The sequence below is a fragment of the Thermobia domestica genome, chromosome 9, assembly GCF_964235325.1.
Source record: "Thermobia domestica chromosome 9, izTheDome1.hap1.1, whole genome shotgun sequence".
NCBI lineage: Eukaryota > Metazoa > Arthropoda > Insecta > Zygentoma > Lepismatidae > Thermobia > Thermobia domestica.
This window is the reverse complement of record NC_137462.1, coordinates 194,323,023-194,340,034: the sequence shown is the minus strand read 5'-3', so window position 1 is coordinate 194,340,034 and position 17,012 is coordinate 194,323,023.

Sequence of the window (17,012 nt, the reverse complement as noted above, 5' to 3'; positions counted from 1 at the left end):
CATTATAATGATCGCTTGTCATACACTCTTGCCCAGTGGCGAGTCGTGCTTTTTTTTTTTTTTTTCTTTTTACACCAAATGTAAGTGTTAAGACTTCGTCGTTGTTACTTCCTACCTCAAGCGCATTAAAACCATTCCCATTTCGCCTATACTCAATTGACGAAGTATATTTAGTGTCTGAGGGAATTCTTCTTACAAAGACTCGTTTTAAAATGGCTCTCGTTCAATAGCAATTAACTACTCGAAATGTTAAGTTTATTTTTAAGATAAAATGTTTGCTAGCGAAAAGAGCGAATTTACAAAGATGAATTAAAAACACTTTTTCAATGTAAACAAAAGCACAGATAGTAGGGAAAACATTGATAAGAATTATGGTTAGTCATCATAAGATTTTGACTCTACCTCAACATGTGTAATCACGTTTGTAATATCGTATGGAATATTAGGTTACGAGTTGGCATGCAACCAACCATTGTGCAACAATTAGTAGCATAATTGAGTATTAAGAGTCATTATAGCACTCAGGCATACAAATGTAAGTCCGAACAATTAAATTTCACCAATGTGATTTGGCATCAACTGAAAAATGCACGACTATGAGTAAACGATTTGTAGTATATATTACCAAACATGTTTGTTATAAACAATAAGACAGCGATCAGTCGAGTATTATCTATCAGAACAAGAACTTGTTCTTTCTAATAAGAGAAACTAAACAAAAAATGTGTTCATTATTTTTATAATGAAACCGCAATTTACTCCTAAAATTATATGACTACTTTTTAATGCGCTTACCTGTTTCGTTTACTGTAATGTTTCGTTAGTTTGTCACGTGATTGGAATTTGTTATTCATAGTTGCCGACAACATGTCTGTGAAACATTACACAGAATACTTAAAATAAACGAGGAAAACATTCCTTAGAGTCAGCATCAACAAAACACATGCCATGTCTCATAATGCATCCTTTCCAGTAATTTCTAGAAAAGATATGGTTAAGGTTGCTTTAAAGGGACAAGTTTTGCCGATAGATGGCACTACAGTCTTTGTATCTCTCCCATGAATTTTTTACCTTTCAAGAAAATTCACTATTTCTCTTACAAATTTCAACCTACAGACTTCAAATTTTTAGAAAAGGAACTTCATAATATATCGAAGGCAATAATCCGTGCCGATTTTTTTATTTAGAATTTTCTTCATTGTTGAAATGGCTTGATTGTTGAAAAAGATATCCAAACTTCTAACAATGATACTGTTTCAACAATGAAGAAAATTCTAAATAAAAAATCGACACGGATTGTTCCCTTTAATAGGTTATGAAGTTCCTTCTCTTAAAAAAATGAAGTCTTTAGGTTGAAATTTGTGAGAGAAATTTTAAATTTTCGTGAATAGTAAAAAAGTACATGGGAGAGATACGAAAACTGTAGTGACATCTATCGGCAAAACTTGTCCCTTTACACTAATCTTAAACGATTTGTATCTATATAATTCGTCCATTCCCTTGTCCCTGCTTAACCTCAACCCTAAGCAGTGTGGATGATTGGGAAGCTACAAAGAAAATACAGTAAAGCCACGATCATCCGCGAATGCCATGATTTGTTTTAACCTACTGTAGTCTCGTTCAATTATTTTTCATAAATAACCGCTGCCGACTCCAGACTGATATCGCGCATACAAATAAGTACTGTTTGTTTTAAAACTTAAAAATAAATTGTATTGTAACAAGCAATATTTCCAACAATAGTGCACGTTTCGAAGTGCAACTCTAAATCGGATAGGCAGAAGCCGATTTTGTAAGGTATGAAAAACGGGAATTGGGAAGAATGATTTGCGTACATTCATTGTTGCTACGGAGTGAGAGTCCGCGAGCGAACTCGGGGGGGGGGGGGGTTATTATGAATCTTAAAAAAAAAAAAAATCAAGCCAACAACTTGGAAAATGCAATAATCCTCACTGTGCGAAGATGGAAAATTACTGACAGGTTTATTGTGCATCGTAATCCTATAGGCTTTTCCGGAATTTGTGTATGAATGGCAGGATCTTGCTATTTTGTTTTGGTCATGGCTTTCACATCCTCTGATCACTGACCTAGACGATCCGAGCAATACAGGCAATAAAACATAGCTTTATGCTGAAATATTGTATTTTTTTTCTTCGTGTTTGCGCCTCATTTTTCGTATTATTTCGGGTTATCCGCAATTTTCACTGTTCACTGTGCCCTTGCAACCCAATTCCACGGATAATCGTGTCTCTACAATATACAGCGTGTTGCTTCAAAATCTATTAAAAAAAATGAAATCACTGGAAAATAGTTTAGTTACCACATAATGTATATGTGTAAACACAATTTGAAGTTGAACTTATCTCTTTAACCTGGACTGATTTCCATCCTCAAACCGTTAGGCTTATTTCCTGAACCTAAAAAAAAGTCACGTTAAGTTGCATTAAAAGTGCAAATTGTACGTCATAAGTTACTGTTGAACAGCCTAACCGACAGCTACGTAAATGCATGTTTAATTAATTGGCTGGTAGAAGCTCACTCACGTTTGTTCAATAATTTTATGTGTTTTAAAAAGAAATATTAAAGAAGTAGTTAGAAAACAAAATATGGAGTATTCTGTCGGGTAGTTAAATGTTACTGTACGTAACTTTCATTCATGTAGTCGGTACTAGGTTTGATTCCCATAAAACAGAGAATTTTCGGGATTAAGAAGCGAAATTATTTTGGTTTGTTCTGAAGTATGAAAGTTTATGCTTGAAAAAAAACGTAAGCAAAAATCTTAATATCGAATATAATACAGGGAATTTTATACATAATGACTTAAGCATTAATTTCTAATATTTATCGGGAACAACTTGAACAGTCCAGAACCTGAACCACAGAACTTCCTCTTGAAGTACATTTATTTCTTCAGTTATGGAGATAATAAGTTTTAAGTATTCACTCACTTTTTTAATTATTTAATATACACAGTATAATTATTATTTAACAAGAATTTTAGGAATGATCCAAAAAATTCATCAAAAGATGGCGATCTTGACCAATAATTAGTTTTTGGATCAGGGGCCACAAAATTTTTGAACGTTTCCTAAATCGAGTTCTCTTATTTTTTACGGAATAAGCACATCATACTGAGTTAAGTGATAGTTTGGTTTGGCTACACTATATGTACTTCTCCATATATGGTGCGTACAAGAAAATTTTGATTGAATGAAATATGTTGAGTTTTTTTGGATCAGGGGCCACAAAAATTTTGAACTTCCCCTAAATCGAGTTTTCGTATATTTTTACGGAATAAGCACATTATACTGAGTTAAGTGATAGTTTTGATTTGGCTACACTACATGTAGTTCCCCGTAAGGCTTACAGAAAAAATTTGATTGAAATATATTGGCTTTTTTGATCCATAAAGTGAACACACTTCACTGTAAAGTAAGGGCAAATAATAATAATTGTAATCTTTAAGGTGATTATTCATCCTTATAAGCATGTCATTGAAAGTCATGAATGTCATGAAAAGTCTTGAAATCACGTGTACAGTTCCCAAGCCTAGGAATGAGTCTGACTACTGAACCACAATTATATGTGCGTCCCTGCCAAGGAAGCACAGAAGATAGCATCGTCCTTCAAAATAGCTGAACATTATAATTGAGTGCCCGTAAAGAATACTGGCTTCTCACAGTTTCTGATGTTCCCTTTCATTCATTGGTTTGTCAATCCCTTGTCATTAAAGAAAAAGAAAAAGTTGAGTTGATTTTGAGTTTAATATCCCTTGTATAATTATCTCAATCAGAGCGCCCATCTCTAAGTTCCAGAGAGGCCGAAAAATCTGCTAGAATTACTCCCAATCACGTCTGTTGTTACAGACTTTGATGCTCCTGTTATTAATGTTGAGAAATGAATTTTGTTAATGAATCTTTGCAAGAAAATTTCCTCAGACACTAAATATCCCTGGTCGAGTGAGTATAGTCGAAATGGGAATACATGTTTTGCCTACGTCTACGGTAAAATTTAAAAATCATGTAAATCGGCAAGTAGGTCGGTAGGTGAAACGGTAATAGGCGAAAAATGAATGCACTTACTATGTTCTTTACATGATTAGGATCTGATATGCAATGCTAACAACTAATACAACTCACCCGCACTGTTCCAGAAACGACCTGGAGGTCAGATGCTGCTACTGCATGAGAATGCACACCCACATGCTGAAGTGGCCAAATAAGTTGTTAAAATTATTTTAAAAATTCGACAGGAAAACTCTTCTGTATACTCGGTGTTCCCTTGACTTTGGAAATGCAGAAATTCCACCTTTTCCGCATTCTCCCTTCCTCTTACTCTTTCTGTCTCTTAACCACATTTAAGGAGAAGTGCTTCCTAATGAAGCAGTTCGTGAAATTTGGCTCACTGATTTCCTCTTCTCGTAATCATAGCAGTTCAATACTCGCTACATCGAACTCAGCCTACGAAGTTGGCAATGGAAGCGAGTACTTCACTCGTTGACTGTGTGTTGTTATTTTGCGTGTAAAGAGTACAATATAATGTTTCGTGTAACCGTCTGCGATTATGTTAGTTAATTATTATACGAGAGGAGACTCGAAATAAGTTTTCCTAATCTCGTAGAGTTTGTAGAAATATCGTCTTGTATCAATTCCAGAACGATTCTACCTTGTCCAATCCCAAAGTTTTTCTCTTCTCGGTTTGCAAATGTATCTATTAAAATGTATGCCAGAATTTTTTTTTTTTTCTTAATATCGTCTAGAACATTCAAATCCTTCCGCGTTACGAGAGGTCCACGAAGAGTGTGATGTAAGAACATTGAAACCATATTTCTTATTGAAGTATATGGTGTAATGACTTGCATATCTTAAAACGTTTATAAATGCTTTTCCTGTGTTAGTAATAAATCAATCAGTTCACTTTATGTATTTATAATTGATACTATTAATCTCGTAACACTAAAACTTGAGCAAAGCATCTAATGCTGAGGTGAACTAGTTTTGCCCACAAAATTCGTGAATTTTCTTTTCTTGTCTAAATTTTCGTTTTCAAAACAAGACAGTTGCCCCGTGTAGCGTAGTAGCTAACGTTCTTGTCTTTGGTGCGAGCGATCCCAGGTTCGATTCTTGGTGAGGACACTGTCGAAAACGAGTAAAAACTCTTTCAAGTCAGTCATCCTGAATGAGGTTCCCTGACTTTTCCTCATTCACACCAGGCAAATGCCAGGATGGTACCTAACATATAGGTCCCAGGCCACTTCCTTTCCTTTCTTTGGATAGTATGAGCGCCGAAGGATGTCATCCCTCATATGTGGCGGGCTAACATGGCCATACATGCTCAAAGCTAAGAAATCTAATTCCTAATCCTAATCGAAAATGAGACGAGACTTCTCATGTTTTTCATCTCGTCTTGAATTTAAAAAGATACATCTTGTCTCCATTCTCGACTCATTTGCGACACAAGAATTGAGTTGAGACGAAAAAATCTCTCTTCTGATCGTAACATTAATTATAGTACTGTAAAAGTATGTAAATAAAGACGCGTTGATATAGAAGATGCTACCAACTTATACTGTAATGCACCGAACCAATATTTGCGGATTATATTCGCAAATAAAATGCGACATTCATACAAATAATATACGACTTATACACGCAAATAAGATGTGACTTACACACGTACGTGGGTCGTTCAATATATGTTTCCCAAAAGATTTAAAAGATTTATTTTTAAGATACACTTGTAAAGTATATATATACATGCAAACTAAACTATACTAAACTATACAGTAAACTAAACTATACTATACATACATACATGTGTATGCGGGTTCTTCTTCACCTGTACACGTAATCCCATCTAAGATTTAGGCATTTGTCTCACCACTGCACCAAGTTGTCCGAAACCTTTGTAAAAAAAATCAGCACTCCGGTTATTTAGCGTTCTCCTCACGTTCTGCTTCATTTCTTCATGTTTCGAAACGTTCATCATGCAATGGGGACTTTAACACCGGAGAAAGATTGAACTAATGCTAAATTGAGGTTGTATTAACATATTGTAAAAGTGTTAATAAATGTGAATAAATGAGAACTCGAAAAATCTCATTTAGCTATGCAGTTTATTGTGAGTTAGTTGTATAATTTGTCGCCTGGCTCAAGGAGACTAATACCCAAAATGTTCTCTTGACATTTTAATCAGATGTGTTCCGATAACAAAGTCCCCCCCCCCCTTTTTTTTTTTTTTTTTTTTACTAAAAACCTCTCGAAAGTGGAGAAGGAATATTAGGGAAAAATAAGGAACTTACAAAAGAAACATTCCAGGCTCCATAGCAGTTGATGTTTCCAGGAGAGGCGATTATCAGGTAGAAGACTACCACTAAACGTATGATATTCAAATCCAGAACGATGTATAGAATTTGAATGGTCGAAGCCGAATGAATAATTGATATCTTAGTTTTACAAATGTGTGTATATATATATATATATATATATATATATATATATATATATATATATATTCGTGAATGTCCTAGTTTGTTATAACTAGTTTTGCTTTTTGGAAATTTTGGCATTATATATTTGAATCTTAGAAAGTCCAAATAATAGTTTTCTAATAAGCGTTATTGTTAATTATAAAATATAAAGTATTGGTTATTTTTGTTTTTTGATCAGTTTCGGAAAATCCGTGGGCTATTTGTCTAAATTACAGCTTCACCAGATGTTTTTATATTTTTAATATCTTTTGAAGACAACAGATTACTGAAGTACATATTGAGGTTAGTTAGACGTTATGTTATAGTTTGTTGTGGAAAAGTTTAATTTCCAGTTCACATAACCTTAGTCTTACGTTACTCTCACTTTTGGCTGCTTTGATTATTGTATACAAATACTTGTATTGAAAATATGATTTTAACTGTTCCATGGAGAGAAAAAAAAGCCTTGCGAGTTATACTTGCGAATAACGTGTGGCTCATAATTCGAGAGTACGATATCTTGAAAAAGGACACTTACAGGATTTTAAGACTAATGACTAAGAAGTATATTTGATAAGTCACTTATTATATTTTTTTTACCAATCCTTCGTCAAGTAGTTTGCTGTAAATGAAATAAGCATATAATAATATTAATTTTCATGAAGTAGACTTGCTTGTGTATGTTGTTTTCTCAGCAGCAGAAGCAAAGTTGAATGAAAATAGTAGAAGAAAAAAGTGAGCGAATGAGAGTGAAAGAGAGCGAAGAAGAATAAAATTCGACATTATATTCTGTCATTTTCTCTCTCTCTCTCTCTCTCTTTTTCTCTTGTAGCTGTCTTATGCCTTGCATTTTTGCAACTTTTTCTGGATAGATGAAGAACAATGCAGCCAGGCTTGTTTAATTTTCTCCTTCCAGTAACATTGTTCAATCATGGGCTGAAAATTGACGATGAGATAACTGTGGAATGAGAGGTGTTGCAAAAGGAGTAGAAGAAGAGTGGAAGCACAAGAAACAAAAGAGAGACAGAGAACGAGAAGAAGAAGAAGAGGAGGAAGATTGTAAAAGGAAGACAATACTAAATTTAATTTTTCGTCGCGAGATTTACGACACTTCTTTGACGACAACGATGCCCCCGGATTACAAGGAAATTGTTTCACAACAGAAAAAGAACAAGAGAGAGAGAGAGGAAAGGAGGATAAGAAGGAGAAGGAAGAGAATGAAACACACAAGAGATCAAATAAATTTATGGATTGTTTGCCTCTTTCCATTAAAAGTATGAACAACGTTTAGTTAGTATGATGCAGTGCCATTCATAGAAGTAGGTTATAAAACTACTGCTATGAAAAGAGCATTGTCTTCTTTCATTATCACAGCTACTACTAAGATTTTAGTGTATATCTTTGTTTAAACAAGTGTTGCGTAAAAATTTTGGGGCTGAGGCACTGTATTTCTGAGCAGCCTAACTTTACAACAGACTTAGAACAGTTAAAATATAATATCCACATTAAAACTTTTTCAGTTCTTTTTATTATTATTATTTTTCGAGTGTGTCAATTATTTGACCATTTTGACCATGTTATATCATCGTAATGTGGAATGTGTAAGAATCGCGTGGGATAGTAAACACAATACTGAGAGAACTTTGCTTGAACAACGTTCTGTAAGTAGAAATTTTTCCTTACGTCGTGATGTTTGCAATTCTCTTCTATTTGAAGCTTCAACATGAGTCTTCTGTTTCATCTAGGTAAAGATTTTTCAAAGTTATTTATTTGTAGAATAATGTAATTCTAACCAAAGCATATATTAACTAATAAATAAATAATGTGTCTGATGAAGGCAAAGTTAATTTGCCGAAACTGTAACGCTATTATTTATTAGTTAATATATGCGTTGGTCAGAATTTGTCTGTTAATTTATACAAGAAGTTCCAAAGCTAGAATGAGTGGTATTCAATAATGTAATTGTTAGTTCAGTGAGTTGACTGAGCTCGTATTATAAATTCTCCGTTTAGGTCATGAACTATAGAGTAAGTTAGTAATATTTGTACTATATTCAGTTTAAATCTTCAATAATTTTTTATGTTCAAATTGGTATAATTTATCAGTATTAACACATTTTACTATGGCAGGCCTTTTCTATTATTCTTTCCTGTGATTGGTCCAAGCATTTTGTGTAGTATTCAGCTGTTGTGATGTTTTTAGCAGGTGAGGTAGAGTTTATGAACAGAATGCCTCTTGTGTTCCAAGAAATTAAAGTCATGATTTCACACTTGTGGCCCTCTTTGGAGGATGAAGAATCAGGATATTTCAATTATTTAGGCAGCTGTTTTGTTTCTGTAGTGTATGTAATATTACATCTACGGTCGTGTCCAAAAGTGCGATGTACCTGAAGTATACAATTGGAGTGCACACTAGATAGCGTATACATCGTCAAATTAACTTTTAATCCGCACTTTGTTCCAGTATCTCATGGTGGTAGAACATGGAGCATTGATTACAAAAGAAAGTAGAATTTCGCATCCTGAAAAAATAAACTAATACTCTCTCTTTCTTTTTCTTCCTTTCATTCTTTCTTCTTTTTTTAGGTGAATTATTTTCTAGTTACATTAAAGATAAAAATATCATACAAATTGACAATATGGGGAAACCTTAAAATGACATAAGTGTTTATCGTGTACGCTGATAACTTCAGAAGTTGTATTCAGTCGCCGTACTTGCAAGTATTTATAATTTCGGATCTCTCATGCGCAGATTAACAAGAGCGGAGCGTAAAGACAATGACTCTATACATATTGTGTTATGTGGACAATAAAGTCGCAATAACATTCCGTAGAATTGTATGGTATCCCAGAATTACCTAATGAAAATGTTGTTTCTGTTGTGAAGAATGTAGGTTGTGCTTTGGATATATCAATTAATGACGACATGATAGACGTATGTCATAGGTTAAAGAAGTCTTCTAATCAGATTAATCCTGGCATAATTGTTAGATTTGTAAGAAGGTTTGATAAAGACAGGTTTCCTCAGAGAAGAAAGGTAAAACGAAATTTAAACTGTGGAGACCTAGGATACACTAATGGGGACCTATTTATATAAATCAGAGTTTATCTTCAAATAGAAGGATTATATTTAGCGAAGCTAAGAAAATAAAAAGAGACAAAAATTTCGCTTTTCTGTGGGTAGATTGGTCGGGAAATATTAAGCTTAAGAAGAATGCTGAAGATACAATTGTATATTCACTTAGAACACTGGAAGACGTTAGGAAGCTAAACTAAGCAATATGAGTGTTAAGGATAAATGTTTTACATGTTACTATCAAAATACAAGAGAATTGAATACAAAATTAAGTGAATTGTACACAAGTGTTCTAGCTGCTAACTTTTGATATCATAGTTATTACTGAGACCTGGTTAAAGCCAAGTGTGTATGATAATGAAATTTTAGATGATAGATATAGTATATTTAGACAAGACAGAAATAGTAAAAAAGGAGATGGTGTTTTTATAGCAGTATGAAACCACTTTCATACATATAGAATCGACATCAACATAGAAAATATTGAAGCAGTTTGCCTTAACCCTTATCCGGGCAACCGGGGCCTCCCAGGTCCAGTAGCTTCACTTTTCTAAAATTTCTCAATAACCCTACATATTTCGAAGACATAAAATACTGAATTCTTCTATCTTTCGTCGAAGTTAAAATCATATCGAGTTGGTAAAGCTTTTTTTAAAAAAAATTTGAAAATCTTTTCCTGACGTAACCGGGCAACCGGGCCCTAGGAGGCCCCGTATAACTTTAGTGAAATTCCTGTCAAATATTAGATCAAATTGTCACATAATTATATATTGAACACGTGACTATTGTAACCTTTAGTCGGAACAGTATGCGGCAACAGTCATTGAATTTTGAGTGTTCTGCACTTAAAATATATACTGGGCCTGACAGGCCCCGGTTGCCCATTTAAGTTACAAAAATGTCTGGACCGGATTTGCTATTCTGCTTGGTCGGCTTACACGCGTGACACGAAGTTTCGCTACTTGACAAAAATATATACCGGTATATTCTAGACTAGTCTGAACAGTAAGTGACAATAGGCATTGATTTTGTGTATTCTGCACTTAAAATATATACTGGGCCTCACAGGCCCCGGTTGCCCGTTTACGTTACAAAAATGTCTTGCCCGGATAAAGGTTAAAATTATAGTAGAAAATCACTCATATCAAGTAATTGCTGTTTATTTTCCGCCCAATTCTAGAGCGGAAACTTATTATAATTTCTTATCAAGGGTGGAAGAAATCATTAAATCACATCATTTTAATATAATTCTGGTTGGCGACTTTAACTTATCTTTGGTAACAGACTCAAATTTTGATTTATTACAAGGTGAAACGATATATTCTTCTCTTGCTAATTTTATGTCATTGAACAACGTTAAATCTATAAATAACATAAAGAATCGATTTGGCAAAACATTAGATTTAGTAATAACAAACCTTAGTGAAAATATGAATGTATATAGAATATCAGAACCTTTTGTAGCTGAAGATTTATATCACCCAGCTTTGTTAATTCAAGAATCGATAATTGTTAGACCATCTCATGCTAGAAGCAACTCGATTACAGTTTATAAGTATTCTAAAACAGATTTTTTGAGTTTGTATCATGATTTACGGGAAGTTAGTTGGGATGGAATATATAATTCGAAAGATCCAAATGAAGCATTGGATCACTTTTATAGGGTCTTTAACAACATTATTGATAAAAATGTCCCTAAAAGAAAGTTATATAAGAATAGATCATTTCCCAATTGGTTTTTCACAGACATAATTAAAACTTTGAAACAAAAGGAATATTTCTTACTTTCTTCACATATCAATTATTATTTCTACCTAGCAACCTCAAGACATTTCTTTTTATCTTCCTTTTCGCATAGCTGCTCAGCTATTACGCCTCTGATCCTTTACATAAAAACAGGTACAGATTGACAATAACAAATACAGATTGACAATGATAATGACAATATGACAATGATAATGACAATACAGCGATAAACCGTTGTATAATGTCGCCCTGGACGGGAATTCCGCAGTAGCTCTACTACGAAGGAAAGAACCCTGGATTAATCATTACAGAGCATTCGCTTGGAATAGACCTCGTATTAAATAACGTTACATTGACACGAATATTTACTTCTCCATACCATATTACAATATTATATTCTTTTATATTTAAAATTATTCATATATCCATATATTAAAAAAGTCGATGGATCTATTCAATAGGGTTCTGCAAATTTACTAGTTAACTATTCCTTCCTGCAATATGCGAAAACATCCATGTACAATCGATATTGTTTACAAATAAAGATCATTATCATATTAAAGGTTAACAAAATTAGAAGGCAATATAGCATGCAAACATATTAGCGAAACAAATAACGTTAACACATATGTTGACATAAATTGAATAATTACGATCATAAACATGAAGTTCAAGATTAAATAACATAAAATAAGATACAATAAACCGATTCACATATCCATAAAGTATGTTCATTTTTCCTCGACGCGGATTCAATCTATTTCACATCAATACAATCTATCCTAGGTCACGTTGTCTCATAACTTCCATTAGATCACATTGTATACCACATTCTTGGGTACTTTCTCGATATTGTGTAGGTGTATGTTCAACACTATCACCACTCTGATTATTTCTATTCTCTCTGGCACCAAAGCTATTTCTATTACGAAAGAAATTAGATCTATTGCCTACATTATTATTATTATTTCCACTATTCCAACGATTTTGCCTGGTCATAAAATTTCGGCTATTATTATAAAATCAAGTACCACTTTTTTCAGACTGAGTTTGAGTTCCATTGGCGCTATTAGATCTCCTGTTAAATTGAGCACCATCTGTCTTTTCATTTCTCATATTTACATTTCTGATTGTTAACTGATTTGGATTACTTTGGTTACGATTGTAGTTTCCTGGTCCACGATTGTTATTATTATTACTATTACAATTCAGTACCTGAAATTGGTTCTCAAAATGTTGGTCTAGCATGATAAAATGGTTGAAACTAACGCATTGAGTTGATAATAAAACCTGCTGTAACTTGAACGGTAGTAAAATACGAATAGAAGCTATAATTCTAGATTCTGGCTGTAACGGATTTATATTTTTCAATTCGTTATATGTATTCACTACAAAGTCTGTTACGGATCTATCAATTCAGGAGTTATAAGGTCGATTTCTAATCACCGCGTCTCTATTTGCGAGCATAAAATTATTCTCATAATTTGCGAGTAAAGCTCTTTTGAAATCTGCATAATTACTTATTCTATTACGTACGGCTTCGTACCAAGTGTAACACGGTGGAAATAAAACATGGGGCAATAATTTCAGATATTTTGATTGGTCGATTCCCATTAGATTACACTCATTTTCAAATCGTTTTAAGAAAGAGCTGGCCGTCATTTCATTGTATTTCCCACTGAATTTGGTCATCGCCTTGATTTCACTTACTTTAAAACAAACCTTAGACTCCCCAATATCTCGTTTCCGTTGCCGTTTAACATACCGTACTGCTGGCATTCGTGGATCCTGTCTCCTTTCATGTATGCGCCTTCGTGATATTAATCCGGCCGTTTCATTAGCATCTTGTACTATATCATCTTCAGACGAATAAACTGAAGGAGATGTAGAATCACACTCAATAATTGGGATTTCTCGTTGATGAAGCGTCTCCTCATTATTAGAAGGAACTGAGGCATTACTCCTGTTACTTAGCCTTTGTTGCATCGATCTGATTTCCTCCTGCATATCCTGTATCAAACAACTATGGTTGTGAATTTTAGATATATTATTCTTTATTTGAGTCGCTTGTTGTGTAGTAACAGACTCCAAAACTTCTATTTGTAGACTATGATTATTAACTTTAGAAGTCGTGTCTTTCATTTGGGTTGCTTGCTGAGTTATAGCGGATTCCAAAACTTCTATAGATCTCTTCAAAGTATTGATATCTTGTGAAGATTTATCAGCAAACTGTTGAAATTTTTCATCTAATTTCTCATTTATTTCCTGAGAAATTTGCTGTATTTGTTGAGACATCTGTTGATTAACTTTCACAGCAACATCAAGTTTGTATCAAGTTGTCATCCCTCGATTGCATGGATTTACTTAATTGTTGAATCATCTCTAAGACCTGCTTAGTATTCAGTGTTTCAGACATACATTCTTCTGAGTTACCAATTACGGACATATCTTCACTTTGCATATTAGTCATAGCTGACTGACGTATAATTTTTCTCCCACTACGCAAAAAAGTACATTCAATATTCATACGTCTCTTTTTTATAAAAATTAAGACCTTATCTTTACTTTACTTCAAGATTTATACAGGGTCCCGGGTTAAGTTGCACCATTACAGATATAATGACATATGCTTATAAACATAATAAGACAAGTCAATACGTATGGATAAATAGTAATCAGAAGAATTATTATACTAGCAGATTAACACAATCCTTTTCGAGGATAACTAGATTTTACCTTTTTATTTCCAAAAGAAGTCTCACCACATTACATTCAATAATTGTCACCTACTTCTTACTTTCTTCACACATATCAATTTTTTGTTTCTACCTAGCAACTCAAGACATTTCTTTTTATCTTCCTTTTCGCATAGCTGCTCAGCTATTACGCCTCTGATCCTTTACATAAAAACAGGTACAGATTGACAATGATAATGACAATATGACAATGATAATGACAATACAGCGATAAACCGTTGTAATATATATAATCTGTATATGTATTTATATAATATAAATAATACATAAAAATATATATATACATATATATTTTACATGTATATTTTTACTATATTTTACATAATATAATATAATCTGTATTTACACAATCTTGAAAATAATCTTGATAACAACCCTTGTTATTTTTGGAATTACATTAAAAGCAAAAAATTTAACAATCGAAACATCAACGCTATGACATATCATGGTTCACTTTTACTGTCTACATGGGAAATAGCAGATAGTTTTCCACAATACCTTAAGACTGTGTATGCTGCAGAACCTCCATCATACGAAATTCCAAGCACACATCACTTGACAGTACCTAATTGCTTAAATATTGATATCATACATGAAGATGAATGCAAGGAATCAATAAAGAAATTAAAATCAAGTAAATCCAGTGGACCTGACCAAATACCTCAGTATATATATAAAGGATGTCGCGATCTAATAGTGAAGCCTCTGTGTTATATATATAATATCATTCTGAAAACTCAAATATTTCCTGATAAGTTTATCCCATTCACAAATCGGGTAATCCTGATGTGATTGAGAACTATAGGCCAATAACGTTAATTTCAGCACCCTCTAAAATATTTGAACAGATTTTGTACAAAAGAATATATAATCATGTAAAATCATATATTTCTGAATTCCAGCATGGCTTTTGCCCTAAAAGATCTACAGTGACAAATTTAGTAACGTTTACTCAATTTATATCTAATGCAATTAACAATGGTAACTCAGTTGATGTAATTTATACAGATTTTGCTAAAGCGTTTGACAAACTTAATCACTCTATCTTGATCAGAAAATTGTCTATGTATGGTTTCTCTAATAGTTTGTTGAAATTGATCATATCCTATGTATCAAGTCGAAAGCAGTACGTTTCCTATTATCAGACTAATTCAGTACAGTATGAAGTACTATCAGGTGTACCACAAGGTTCCAACTTAGGACCATTATTTTTTGTGTTATTTATAAATGATCCACCGCAAACAATTAAGTCATCTCATTGTTTGCTGTTTGCAGATGACCTTAAAATATATAAAGTAGTTAACAAAATAAATGACGCTTTAGATTTGCAGGCTGACTTAAATAATTGTTACAAGTGGAGCATAGAAAACAGATTGTTTTTTAATGTAAGAAAATGTCCTATTATATCATTTTGTAGAAGGTTAGTAACATATAAATATGAGTATAAGATGAATGACGAAATACTACGAACAGAGGATAAAGTGAAAGATTTAGGTGTGACAATTAGTTGCCGTCTTACATATGAAAACCATATTGAATCTGTTATTAATGATGCATATAGAACATTGGGATTTATAAACAGAAATACTGTTGATTTCAGAAATATAAATGCAATTTGCAGTCTATACAATAGCTTTGTAAGAACTAAATTAGAATATGGATGTATAATTTGGGTTCCCTGCTATCAATATTATATAAAAAGGATTGAACGGGTACAAAATAAATTTTTAAGATGTCTCTTTTATTAAAAAACATAAAAGATCATCGTATCAAGAAAGAATATCGTATAAAACCCTTTTAACGGAATTTCATTATGATAGCTTGTGTGATAGGAGGGAATTAATTGATCAAATCTTCTTGTACAAAATAGTTAATGGTTTGGTCGATAGTCAGGAACTATTACATTCATTAAATTTTAATATTAGGAAGCACAGTCTACGAGTTCGATTACCTTTTCACTGTTGTAAGTCTAATACACTCGTACATCAAAACTCGCCAATAGCAAGGGTAACTAGAAAGCATAATCTATTAGTGAAAAAATGTGATGTCGACTTTGCAATGAATATTGAATATTATATTAGTATAATAAAAGAATACATTAATAAGTAAAACAGTACTTTTGTAGCTAACGAGAACCTATTGATTTGCAATGCGATTTGGACCATGTATATTTAGAAACTACAAATCAAATATCAAATACATATGAAATTACATATAGGAATATCTATGGTTTGCACTTTGTTCATGTATTCATTTAATACACATTTATAACAAAACAATGTATTTACTTTTTACTATGTAATGTATTGAATGTATGTACTATTTTCTTTCATTATTCTGTATATGTTTGTTACTTTTCTTTTCACTTTGTTTATTCTTTTCTTTTTGTAATGTCCGTCTTTATTAGTTTTACTGTGTAATTTTATAAGAAAAGTACCTGTAATACCTATTGTAAAGGGAGCAATAGCTCTGTAATAGGTAATAACGATAAATAAATAAATAAATAAACATATAAACCACCGAACTATTGGGGATGCTGTATTTTATTATGCATGCTTGCGTGAGGGAATATTTCTTAACCCGCTGGGAGGGTAGTAGCATTGGGGGTTAGGGCTCCGATGACACTGCTGTGGGCGCTATTTAGAAGAAATATGACTTAACTTCTTAGTCCTTAAAAGTAAGTTACGAAATTCATTGCAAGTAAAAGCAGGAAACTAGCAAGTGTGTTAGGGGCCGGAAGGTACTGAGCAGAGCGCTATTTACAGTAAATGTGGTACAAAACTACTTTGAGAACTGTGTAATGTATCAGATCTAAGATCAATTCATATTGTATATAATTGCTTCCTGTACGGTGGATTGCACAACGATACCATAATTATGCTATTTCTATTGCTTTTGCTATAGGCATACTAATTGTTAAATTTCTACCTATTACGCTAATATTTAAGTACCTTAAATGTTATTCT